We start from the raw sequence: 13,872 nt of genomic DNA on the forward strand, positions 1-13,872 counted from the left end.
TGCGATCCTCTGATGTCCTCCCATTGTGTCCTCCGGCCGATGCTGGCATCCATCTTCCGGATTATCTTCCCTGCGAGCGCCGCGATGCAGGGGGCCCGAACCAGTGGGAGATTCAAAAAAGTAAACAAAACATGACATGCACACAATACATAGTTATATACTTAATCTGGCTGAAAAAAGACAAAAGTCCATCCAGTTCAACCATTAAAAAAAGAAATAGTTATAATCCTATACCCACAGTTGATCCAGAGGAAGGCAAAAAAACCCCAGCAAAGCATGATCCAATTAGCTCCTACAGGGAAAACAAATTACTTCCTGATCCCCCCAGAGGCAATTGGATATTCCCTGGATCAACTTTACCTATAAATGTTAGTATCCAGTTAGGATTACATTACTGTATCAGTTTTGTCCCTAGTGCTTTGTCCAATGCTCTGCCTGCACTTTTACTGTTCTTTCTGCCTGGAAACTTGAGAACGTCCATGGCATCCAAAAAAAGTCCTTTAGGTCAAAAACGGTTTTAGACCAGCTAGAAAAAAGCAATAATGAATTAGAGTCACTTGCAGAATTGAGTGATAGTGGGTCGTGGGGAAATTTGTCATCAGACACTGAAAGTGCCGACAGCGGCAATTCTGTGACTGAGCTCAGTCATGTGCGAACTTGGTGCTCTATTGACTGTGGTACGGATCAGGCAGTGCCTGATTGTGACGTCGGACTTTGTGCAGTCCCGTGTTTTCAAAATTTTTCATGCCCGGGATGTTTACTAAACCAGTATGGAGTGTCTAGTAATATTGCACCCTCGTTTGGACAAATTTCAGTGTTTTTTGTTTGATTACATTATTGAATTAAATGTATTATTATATTAATATTTTTTATAATTTATTATGTTATAATTTATGATTTCGTGTTTTAAACTTTATCATACCCGAGATGTTTACCAGACTCTTGTTTGGAAAGATTTAAGTGAGTTATTCCTGAGAATTACAGGCCTACAAAATAACACAACAAATTTCCATGCAAAACAATGTACCGCTTTGACATTCAAAAATATTGAAATAATCAGACCACCAGAGAGTTTAAATGGTATCAATTCCTTCATCCTCCAGGAACTGCCTGCATACTCTCGCCACATGAGGTCAAGTATTGTCATGCACCAGGAGGAACCCAGGACCCAGCTGACAATGGGTCCAAGGATTTCATCCCGATACCTAATGGCAGTCAGGGTGCCATTGTCTAGGCTGAATTGGTCTGTGCATCCCTCCATGGATATGCCTCCCCAAACCACCACTGACCCACAACCAAAATAGTTATGCTGAACGATGTCACAGGCAGTATAATGTTCTCCATAGCTTCTCCAGACCCTTTCACGTCTGTCACATGTGCTCAGGGTGAACCTGCTCTCATCTGTGAAAAGCACAGGGCGCCAGTGGTGGACCTGCCAATTCTGGTGTAAAATGGCAAATGCCAATCGAGCTCTTTGGTGCTGGGCAGTGAGCACAGGGCCCACTAGAGGACGTTGGGCCCTCAGGCCACCCTCATGAAGTCTGTTTCTGATTGGTCAGAGACATTCACACCAGTGGCCTGCTGGAGGTCATTTTGTAGGGCTCTGGCAGTGCTCATCCTGTTCCTCCTTGCACAAAAGGAGCAGATACCGGCCTGCCTGTCTACTGGATTCTCCTCCATGCTCTTGAGACTGTGCTGAGAGACTCAGCAAACCTTCTGGCAATGGCTCATATTGATGTGCCATCCTGGAGGCGTTGGACTGCATGTGCAACTCTCTGTAGGGTCCAGGTATCGCCTCATGCTACCAGTAGTGACACTGACCCTAACCAAATGCAAAACTAGTGAAAAACAGTCAGGAAAGTAGGGAAAAAAATGTTGGTGGTATCCACCTGTAAAACCATTCCTATTTTGGGGGTCGTCTCATTGTTGCCTATCTAGTGCACCTGTTGTTAATTTCATTAACACCAAAGCAGCTGAAACTGATTAACAACCCCCTTTGCTACCTAACTGACCAGATCAATATCCCAGGAGTTTAATTGACTTGATGCTATACTCTAATTAAAAAGTATTCCTTTAATTTTTTTGAGCAGTGTGTGTATGATTGATATATATATGCATACACACAATTGTGCTCAAAAGTTTGCACACCCTGGCAGAAATCGGCACATTTTGGCATTTATATTTAAAATATTACTGATCATGCCAAAAAACTGTCCTTTATTTCAGAATAGTTGTTTGGCTCCTTTTTAAACCTAATGATAACAGAAATCACCCAAATGGCCCGCATCAAAAGTTTACATACCCTGAAATGTTTGGCCTTGGTACAGACACACACACACACACAAGGTGACACACACAGGTTAGAATGGCAATTAAAGTTTAATTTCCCACATCTGTGGCTTTTTAAATTGCAATTAGTGCTTGTGTATAAATAGTCGATGAGTTTGTTAGCTCTCACATGGATGCACTAAGCAGACTAGACACTGAGCCATGGGGGGCAGAAAAGACCTGTGTAACAAGGTAATGGAACTTTATAAAGATAAGAGAGGATAGAAAAAGATATCCAAAGCCTTGAATTTGGCAGTCAGTACTGTTCAATCACTTATTAGGAAGTGGAAAATTTAGGTATCTTTTGACACCAAGCCAAGGTCAGGTAGACCAAGAAAGAATGCAGCCACAACTGCCAGAAGAATTGTTCAGGAAAAGGATGGTGTGGTTGTTTCATAAAGCACAGTATGATGATACTTGAACAAAAATGAGCTGCATTGCCGAGTTGCCTAAAAGAAGCTTTTACTGTTACAATGCCACAAAAAGCCCAATTTTAATATGCCTGACAACACCTTGACACGCCTCACAGCTTTAATCTGGAGTGATGAGACCAAAATAGAACTTTATCATCATAACCATTAGCACTATGTTTGGAGAGGGGTCAACAAGGTCTATAGTGACAAGACTACCATACCCATTGTGAAGCGCAGTGGTGGCTTACTGATGTTTTGGAGTGTCTGAGCTCTAAAGGCATGGTGAACCTTGTGAAAATTGATGGCAAGATGAATGCAGCATGTTAGCAGAAAATACTGGCAGACAATTTGCATTCTGCTGCACCAAAGCTGCGCATGGGAAGCTCTTGGACTTTCCAGCACAATGACCCCAAGCACAAGACCAAGTTGACCCTCCCGTGGTTACAGCAGATAAAGCTGAAGGTTCTGGAATGTGCAGTCTAATGATCTTAATATCGTCAAGCCACTCTGGGGAGGTCTCAAACATCTCTATTGGACGACTGTGCTGTAGCTGTCTTTCGGCTAAGTGCTGTCAGCAAGTGGTTAAAATTGGTACATACTGTATATTACCAATTCCCCATGGTATATGCAAACTTTTGAGCATAACTTTAGATATATAAACACTTTATTGCCAAACTTATTGTGACACCCCTCCAAATCATTGGATTCGGGTGTTTCATTCACCCCATGGCCACAGGTGTATACACCTAGGCATTCAAGCGTGGTACCATGATAGGTTGCCACCTGTGCAATAATTCCATCCGTGAAATTTCCTTGCTACTAAATATTCCATGGTCATCTGTTAGTGGTAATGTAACAAAGTGGAAGCAACTGGGAACAATAGCAACTCGGCCACAAATTTGTAGGCCTTATAAAATGACAGAGTGGGGTCAGCGTATGCTGAAGCACACAGTGCACAGAAGTCGCCAACTGTCTGCAGAGTCAATAGCTAAAGACCTCCAAACTTTGTGTGGCCTTCAGTTTAGCACAACAGTGTGTAGAGAGAGCTTATGTATATATTTTGCATATATCTGTTGTACCACATCCTGTGTACCCTATGCCTTTGGGTGTTAAAGAGGTTCTCTGCATAAAGGAATCTCACAATCTAAATGTGTAGACATCAGGGTGATCTTATTTTTATTGTTTTATATCAACCCTGAAGTTTATATTCTACCAGAGAGCCAAACCGAATAAATAAAAGAAAAAAAAAGAGAAAACATGGGTGATGAGCTGATTAGTTGTAACATAAAGATTTATATGATAAATACATGGTTTGTCAACTGGGGTCCGGCTAGAGGTCCCCAGGTTTTGACCACCTCCACCACTGCAATGGATTCTTATCTGTCCAACAGTGGCTTCTGTAGCAGTGGATTCAGAGGGAGCTAAACCCTAAGATGTTATTATAACCTTGCCCACCACCTCCATTACTATAGAACCCTCCAAATGTGGCAGCCATTCTTAATCCAACTTCCAAACTTATTCTTTATTTCTTTTACTTTCAAAACACCCTCTTCTGTAAGTAAAATAAAACCGCTTCTATCAGGCAAACCATGACCATGGGAAAATATGCAAGGAGCCAGGAAGTCTCATGCATCTCTGCACATTTGGTATCATTGTTTAGGGCTGTTTGACCATAAGAGGTCAAATACAGTATATCTGGTAAGTGATCTGGAATCAGCAGTGTACATAATGGAGGTTGTGAAGGTCTAGCACTTTATATCACTAAGAGTGGATTTTTTTGTATATTTGGTCCTTTATCTGGAATACATGAATATCGTTTATGGGCTTATGATTATTGTGGTGTTGTTTTATATGAGATTGCACTGTATTTATTTATGTATATGAATGAGGTACCGCAGTGGCTAAATGGTTAGCACTTCCGCCTCGCAGTACTAGGGTCATTGGTTTGAATCCCAACCACGGCAACACCTGCCTGGAGTTTTTGCATGTTCTCCCTGTGCCTGCGTGGGTTTCCCCCGGGTACTCCAGTTTCCTCCCACACTCTAAAGACATATTTATAGATTAATTGGGTCCTGTCTAAATTGGCCCTAGTATGTGTATGTATGAATGTGAGTTAGGGACCTTAGATTGTACACCCCATGAGGGTTAGGGACTGATGTGAATGTACTATATAAATGTAAAGCGCTGCATAAATTTACAGCGCTATATAAGTACCTGAAATAAACAAAAACTAATTTGCACTATGTGTTTTGGTTATCTTATCTAATTGTTTTTGTACACATCTTGAAGTTTATATATATTTTAACACTTTTGAATATTAAAGAGGACCTTCAGCCTGTTTTAAAAAAATAAATAAAAGTCAGCAGCTACAAGGATCCAGCACTGTGCTCACCTGGGCCATTTCTTTGCCGGTCGTTGGGTCCCCAGGGCCTGCATGTTTAGTGTGAGAAGTCGCCTGTGACTTATTCGAATGCACTGTGAATGGTCCCACAACCTCCTGAGACTTGTGGCATGTCCCAAAAGGTTGCAGGCAGGGAAGAGGGGTGCCTAATTTCCAGTGGAACTGCCTAGACAATCTGGAATACAGAGTGGTTGATTACCAAAATTAGGTACCTGATCCCCTCCTTCAAACAAAAATGGCCAAAAGTGTTGAGGGGGGGGGGCATATAGTAGATTTCCCCTTTGGGGTAAAGTTTTTTTGTTTTTTTTAGGCTTAGGTTTTATAAAATGTATTTTTTTTTATTTGGTGTAAGCAATGTATTTGAGAGGGAAATTGGTTAATATCTGGTCAAGATATTTGATATTCATACAGCTGGTAATGGGTAAGAGGAATATAGAAGGTGATCGAAGAATTATTTTGTTTTTATATGCTAACAATTTTACATAGTTATGCTGCACAGTGACTAGTTAGACAACATGCAATAATACTATAGCCCTGGCTATACTTTTTCTACCAACTGGCTTAATTGGCAATACAGTTAGCAGTTGTAGTTGTGGGTGCTGTAGTGCAACACATGGAATTGGCTGCAGGATGCTCTACAGGTCCAGAGCCACGGTCTGCCAGGTACAGAGCCAAGATGACTGTGTGGATAAATTAAAAAAAGCCATAAAGGATAATCCAATGGCATTTTAAAAATATTAAAAATGAAGGAACACGATTATCATTTGAAAGCTACAAAGAATATAACAAAATATGTAAAAATAAAATCAAGTTTTCTGTATTAATAGTAAAAAGGTCAGGTCCGAGCATGTCGGCCCATTACAAGATAATTCAGAGTTGGTGACTGGGGACAAAGAGAAGACAAGTTGGTTGAATACCTTTTGTCAGCTGTGTGTATAGAAAGGAAATTGGGGGATGTTCAAGTCCATAATGGTGACAGTAATGCTATAGCACCAAAAGAGCCAGAATGGCTCAAAACTAATATTGTTCAGAAATTTTTTTTTGCTATTCAGCACTGTGCTACTTTGACAATTGCTCAGTCATGCAACACTGTACCCAAATGAGATTTTTATAATTTTTTTTCTAAAAAAATAGAGCTTTCTTTTGGTGGTAGTTGATCACCACTGGGTTATTTATTATTTGCTATATAAATTAAAAAATACTGAAAATTTGAAAAAAAAAATGTTTTTTCTTTGTTTCTGTTATAAAACTTTTCTCATTAATTTAAGCCAAAATGTAGTCTGCAGACTATTTAGCCTGTGTAAACATTATAGAGTCTACAAACTATGGTATACAGTATATATTTGAGAATTGATCAGTCCTGATGTAATAACTGCCTATTTCATTTCTTGAGGCCCTAAATTATCAGATCAGTACAAATACCCCCTATACGATCCCTTTTTAGAAATTCTACAGTCCAAGGTATTTAGTAAGAGACATGGTTGAGTTTTTTGAAGTTGTAATTTTTTGTAACAATTTTTTTGGAAATAAAGTAAATAAAATAAGATACTGACTGGTGAAAGTATATAAAAAAAAATATAAATATATATATGTTTTAATAAAATTTTTTATATATTTTTTTTACAATTTTATTTACATACTGTCATCCGAGAAGTTCAGTGACACCGTAATACTCTGGGGGATGATCACTTATAACAGCGATGATCACTGTTATAACCAATAGTTTTAACTGTCATGAATGGCTTTCATTCATGACAGCTTGCTTACTATTGTGACGCTGTGATTGGCTACAGCTAATCACATGGTACAGGATGCCAGGTACCTTGTGATAGCTGTGGGCCAAGCACAGCATCATAATAGTAAGAAAGCTGTCATGAATGGAAACCATTCATGACCGTTTTGCTTACATTGTATTCATGTAATCGCTATGATTGATCATAGTGATCACTTGATACCTCGGCCACTGTGATCACACCGCTGCATGCCCCAGGGGGCACGCCTAGTTTGTAGCAGCTGCCCACAGTAAATGTATTGTAATGTATTGTACTGTGAGTGGGTGAATAAAACACCTGATCCAAATGGCTTTCATCTTAAGAGCGGAGTGTGCAATGCACAGTTGTGGCACACTAGGGTTCAAGAGGTTAAAGCAGCCGGTGAGGAGGCAATACAACACCTCCTCACCGCCTGTCAAATGCCTTCTAAAGAGCAATCCGAATACAGATTGCTTTTTAAAGACCAAACCTGTGTAAACAAGCCTTTAGTGTTTACATTGATCACAAGTGCATGTTATTTATTTATGCTTTTTTTTTTTCTTCTATCTAATTCGCTGATTATGCTGATTTCCCATGAGCTGTAGATCACAACAATTTTTAAGAGGTCCCCGAGAGCTGAAAATTGGATCAAGCGTTCCTCAGGTATTGAAAGGTTGAGAGAGGCTGGATTATTACAACAACTAAACTCAGCTTTTATTATGCCTGATGTGCATACATGACAAAGATTTCATCCTTACATTGGGGACTGTGTCTCTTTAAAGCTTGGCTAATTTTCATCGTGAGGCAGGCTGTTCGTTTTATCTTCACGTTTTCTATCTTTTAGCTCTGACATTAGCTTGTGTAACTTGGACACTTAGCAGCTTAGATTTAATTGTATGTGCACATTCTGGGCTGGTAACCATGGTTACATCTTTTTATCCAGTGTATTCCTAATATTTGTTTGTGAATTGATAGTAACTCTGCATTAACACTTAAAATGTGCTTTCACTGTTAGTAATGTGAAAACAATGTTTTAGGACAACAGTATTCCTTACATAAACACATTGGCGGTAGGTGAAGCCCTCATTTATGTTTTTGGCCAAAGCAACACCTTATATAGTGGTAACATTTCTTTTCCTCCAGGATTCTGTGCTTCTCTTTGTATTATAGTACAATTTTCAGATAGCATACAATCAAACTAACCACATTGAATGCTAATTATTTTCTTCAAAAATTTATTTTTTTATTGCTCTTACGTGATACTTTAACAACTGCAAATCTTGGCAAGGAAAATTCATGGGTTTGGGGAGTAGTCCTATTCTGTAAAATGCACCAATAAATTGTCAATTTAGTACATTTTATAAGTCAACCATATTCAAAAGGAAGGAAAGAGGAGATATAAATGTAAGCACTGTGTTGGTCACACAGCCACAAACCCACACATATCTCATTAAACCTGCAGCAATTCTGATCATTTTTAGTCAAAGCTGAACTCCAGATAGATAGATACACATTATATTGCCAAAAGTATTGGGACACCCCTCCAAATCATTGGATTCAGGTGTTCCAATCACCTCCATGGCCACAGGTGTATAAAATCAAGCACGCAGACTGCTTCTACAAACAATTGTGAAAGAATAGGTCACTCTCAGGAGCTCAGTGAATTCAAGCGTGGTACCATGATAGGTTCCCACCTGTGCAATAAGTCCATCCATGAAATTTCCTTGCTACTAAATATTCCACGGTCAACTGTTAGTGGTATTATAACAAAGAGGAAGCAACTGGGAACAACAGCAACTCAGCCATAAAGTAATAGGTCAAGTAAAATGATAGAGCGGGGTCAGCGCATGCTGAAGCACACAATGCACAGAAGTCGCCAACTGTCTGCAGAGTCAATAGTTAAAGATTTCCAAGCTTCATGTGGCCTTCAGATTATGATTGATAATGATTTGTGCAGTTTACTATCCTTGAAACCCTCTTTCAAGGATAACCATTGACTCTTTTTTGTATCTCATATCCTAGAACTCAATGCTTAGGTTCTGCAAGCAAATTATAAATTATAAGACTACTGTTTGATGGTGAGAATACCTTAGAAAATACATGCCGTGTTTCTGAAACTGAAACTGTTTTTTTCTTTTGAACAAAGTAGGGAAGTTTTAGCAACCCTGTCAGTTTTTTTTTTTGCTTGCTGTATCCCCATTAGACAGTTTAGCCCTCACTATTTATCCTGGTGGCCATTGTTACAGGCACTTAAAATAAGGAGAAATTGAATCTGTTGAGTTCCCAGCAAAACAAATTAACAAAGTGAACATCTTTCCGTGGAGACATTTATTGCAGTGACAGTTCTCTACGAGAACATTTTTATCACTCAGGAATGTTTATTTCTCACTTCTGCTTGTAGCAAGGTGTAGGGACCCCATTGTGATTCCTTGGGAGAATTCTGCTGTAGTGATTCCAGGTGTCAATAAATGTCCCCATATGTCCACAATTTATCTATTTAAAAACATTTCTAAGGGGATGCAAACATAGGACTAACATATTCTCTGCAGTGGACTGTTTGCTGTTAGATAATGAGTTTATGTGAAATCTTCATTAATGGATGTAAATAATGTTATAATTACAAGTATATTTTAGTTAGCTGGAAATATACATTATTTAAACCATTGAGTGTTTTGCAGCATTAAAACTTTCTAGCTTCCATACTGGTGTAAATATATATGGAGTTTTCCACTATACAAGTTCTGGCCTTTTGTTGTCCCCTTAGCATATCTCACATGAGTGGTAAACAGCAGCCTTCTTTGAACTTCCAATCTGTGCCCAATATACATTGGCTAGGTACAGTGTCCAATTAGTGAGCATTATATTAGCCTCAGTACAGACAGGAGGGGGGGGGGGATATAAGGCCTTGTCACCCAGCTGGGGGTCTCTTTGTGATGAGACACATACAGCAGGCAGGATGACTAGACCTAAAGTTGAGAGGTAAACTAACTTCATACTTGTATATTGTATTTTAAACATGGTTTTGTGGGTAAATTGTAAATATCGTATAAGTCAAGAGACTCAAAGTGTACATTGTGTTGTAAATACTGCTTAGCGTGTAATTTGTATATATTATGTAACGCTATCAATAAATGTATATTGCAGATGGAACTACCTCTTTTGTGAAGGAACTCTCAGATCTAGCTGGATATGTAAATACGCCTACAAGGATTGGGGTGTATTCACAAATACATGTAACCTAGTCAACATTGCTAACAAGTTATGTTAAAGTAAAGGCGCTAAAGCACAAGATCGACCTAACTGCAATGAGCTGGGATGAAGAATGAAAGTGAGTGGGGAGTAGGCTCTAGTTTGGAACGGGGTAGTTTCACTGCCAAAGGTTTGTCACAGCTGTGCCATGGCACATTGTTTGCCAATACTTCCTGTTTGAGGTCTTGCCTCAACATACAGCTCCTTGAGCCATATGTGTAATTTGGGATCAGGTAAGTGCCTGGCAGGAGGTTTCTGTTTGTACATAAAAAATTCACAGGCCTGTCTGCCTCAGGCTCTGGGTTTGAGAGTTGATGTGATGTTTTCCCCAAAACACCTATAGTAGAGCTGTCCCAAGGAGACCCGAAAGCATGGGCAATACTCTGTATAGTGACTTTCAAAGAAGTCTGAAGTTTGACTAGAGCCACTATATGAAAATGGACAGGGCCTTTTGCTGACAAGTGCTGAACTGTTTGTCAGATGTGAGCTCCATGAGTTGAGAAACAGGATCCGAATTCTAGTCATGTTAATATATTTGACATCCAAACAGTGAAACCGTTTGTACAGTAATAAAATTATCAATAATGGAAGCTGCACCCATAAGACCCTGATATAAAATTCATAAAAAAATCTAAATAATACATGTTGCACTTCCATGAAATATCTACCACCACAGGCCATGCCTATAATGTCCCAAAATGCATATATAATTCCAAGATCTTTTAATCCATTGTACTGTGCTTCAACATAAGAAATTAGACTACTCTGTGATTCAGTCTCCAGCACTGACAGCACAAAACGCTAACTAGATAGGTGGATCTTGGCATTAAAGAAGTCAAATCGCTGTCTGTGACTAAAACTCAGAGGAAGTTGGTGGGGTTTGTGTTTTTGGCAGCCCAGCAGACCCTGGACAGAGCCTGGCAACAACCATTGCTTAATTTCTCTGAAGTTAAACAGTGGCTCCTGGGATCCATGGTCCACAAGAAGCTCACATCCATACTTACTGACAGCCACACCAAATTTCTGAAGATTTGGGATCCCTGTGTGCCAGACCCAAACGTGACAAGGGCTTTTGGAGGGGACTGCAGGCTAGCCTCTTGCCTACTGATCATGGCCCTGGCATCTGACTGGGCTCTATTATTTGGTGTGTGTCTGGGGTGACCTTTAGAGCAGTTTACTTTGGATTCAAGTCCAAAACACAAAGACTCTGAGAAATGGCGGACCAGGATACAGATTTTGGGTCTCTGTGCCCAAACCAGCATTGACTGCTTCAACCCCCCCCCCCCCTTCCTAGTCTCAGATATTCTAAGAAGATGTATATATAATTAGCTGAAAACAAACCTGATGTGAGGACTCTTGATGTAATCTGTTTATTAAGGGATTATGTATTTACTGTCTTTCTCCCATTGTGCGCCATCTAGGTGTGCATTCCATTGTTAATTTAGTTAATTGAGGCACCAATTGTTTGTCTGTTGGCAAGTCCTCTTGGAGGCTCCTGCATGATGAGATTACTCTGATGTCAGCTTCACCTCGTTATCTAATCAGTGTGGGATGTTTTTCCTAATGTATAATATTTGTGGTTATTGTTCATGTGGGGACTGTCCTATTTGTGAAGTGTATAAAAACCTGTGATTTCTGTTCAATAAAGTAGTTCCAGTTTGGCATCTACGCTAGTCTCATCTAGTCTTGGGTGCAATGCCCAGCTATATTACCTTAGTCCTGTGTCCCAGTGGCAAGGAAGCGGTTCTCTGATAGTCACCCAATCGGGGTGACAGGCGTTTCGTCACACCCTGGATAGCCTATGATGGCCACTTAAATTTAGACCGTTCTTTACTCTCTATTTGACTGTTTAAATGAACATCCTTTGTATTTTGTAACTGGCTGGCCCACACGGGATTCTCCTCCTGTCCCTTTTTCTTCCCAGGCAATTTTTCTTCCTGACGTAAATCTTGAGCGACTTTTCTGCATGCTTTACTCTTCTCTTCACCGTTCACGCCTGTCTTGGATTCTAGAGTGCCCTATTCCTTCTACTGCCCCCGTGGGGGCGTGCCCCCTTATATGGTAGTGTTACTGATGGAGCTTCTCCCAGTCTGCCCATTTTAGTTGAATACGTATAGTTTCCTGTGCCTAACGGTTTGTGATGTCATTTGCAGTGTCACCGTCGCTGTAATTGGTAAGTCCTATTTAGATTATTTTTATTTGCCTCTCTACCCATACCGTTGTTGCATTCTTTTCTTTATGTGAATGCCTTTCATACCTTGTATTAAAGGTCAAATGGAATTATCCCTACTAGTGGAGTAGCGTGGATTGTCAGCGCCGGGTCAAGGCAGGCAATTGGATTTTAGCACTCCTTGAATCCCTTCCACTAGGGTCATGATGTGGGGAAGGTGAAGTGGTCAGAGGGAGAGGGGTCAATGCCTAGGTTTCTCACATTCCAGGGTCAACTCTTTCCCCATCTTCTTCAGCACCTGCACCGCCTGTTTATGGGTGGCCATCTGGAGGGGGGGGTGAGGTTTGGGGGGATAGGTGAGGTTGATGTAGGTTGGGGGGTGGGAGGGTAGAGGTAGGTGGGTGGGGTAGGTATCTAGGGTCATCTTCCAGGTTCACCTCCTTCCCTACATTCTTCGGTACCTTCACCATCTGGTCATGGGTGACTGTTGGGAGGGGAGAGGTAGGCGGTAGAGGGAAATAGACAGGTAGCTGGGTGGATGAAGGGGTGTTAGGAGTAGTAAGGTGGGTGGGGTTAGAGGGGTAAGTAGGCAGGTTGGGGGGTAGAGGGAGGTGTGTGGGTGGGGAGGAGGTAGATAGGTGGGGGGTGGTAGAGTGAGGTAGGTAGATAGGAAGGGTCAGTGCCTAGGTTCCTCACCTTCCAGGGACACCTCCTCCCCTGTCTTCTTCAGGACCTGCACCGCTTGGTCATATGTGGCGCTGCTTAGGAGTCCAGGAGCCCGGAGTGGGAAGCCCAAGTCCACACCACCATGGTGTCACTGAGAGCCACATGGGAAAATTTCTGCTAGGGTCTCCGCTCTGCCTCTGTCAACTCCGCTCCTCCCCCTGACCTGCCCCTCCTACTTCCCCACAGCCCCATATCTACCCTAATCTGTCCTTCACAGGACAAATTTATGTGCCCCTCCAAATGTTGCACCTGGGGCAACTGTACCTCTATTCAGAATAGCTGAAAGTGTCTGTCACAATCCCAATCACATTTAATAGCTTAGTTTTCTTTCAATATGTTTGAAGAAAAGAAAAAGCTTAAAATGGTGTATATAATTTAAGGGATTTATTTAAAAACACCAAACTTCAAGCCCTTGACATTGTCTGCTTGTGAAGAAATGCCTAGGCTGGAGGTTAGGACACTCAAGTCATCATGTTTTTTACGGTGTGAACTTGTGGTGGCTTTTTCTGTGTATGTTTAGGGCTATTTTGTATGGTGTTTTTAATCCCTTGGAATGACCCTCTGTACAGGTTTAGGTGACATATAAACAGGTTTTCAGTTTTCTCTCTGCAGTTAGAGGATATGGGGCCAGAATGTTTACAATGATGAATACTTGGCCAGGCTAATACTGTATGGATGTTCATGACGCTTCCAGACAAACATTGGGGTTGATTTACTAAACCTGGAGAGTGAAAAATCTGGTGCTGCTGTGCATGGTAGCCAATCGGCTTCTAACTTCAGCTTGTTCGATTAATACAGACTGCCTTAATTTCAGATATCAAGGGTTTCTGATTT

This window comes from Staurois parvus, unplaced genomic scaffold (assembly GCF_062004578.1).
Source record: "Staurois parvus isolate SC_StPar_1 unplaced genomic scaffold, SC_StPar_1.0 ptg000618l, whole genome shotgun sequence".
Classification (NCBI taxonomy): Eukaryota; Metazoa; Chordata; class Amphibia; order Anura; family Ranidae; genus Staurois; species Staurois parvus.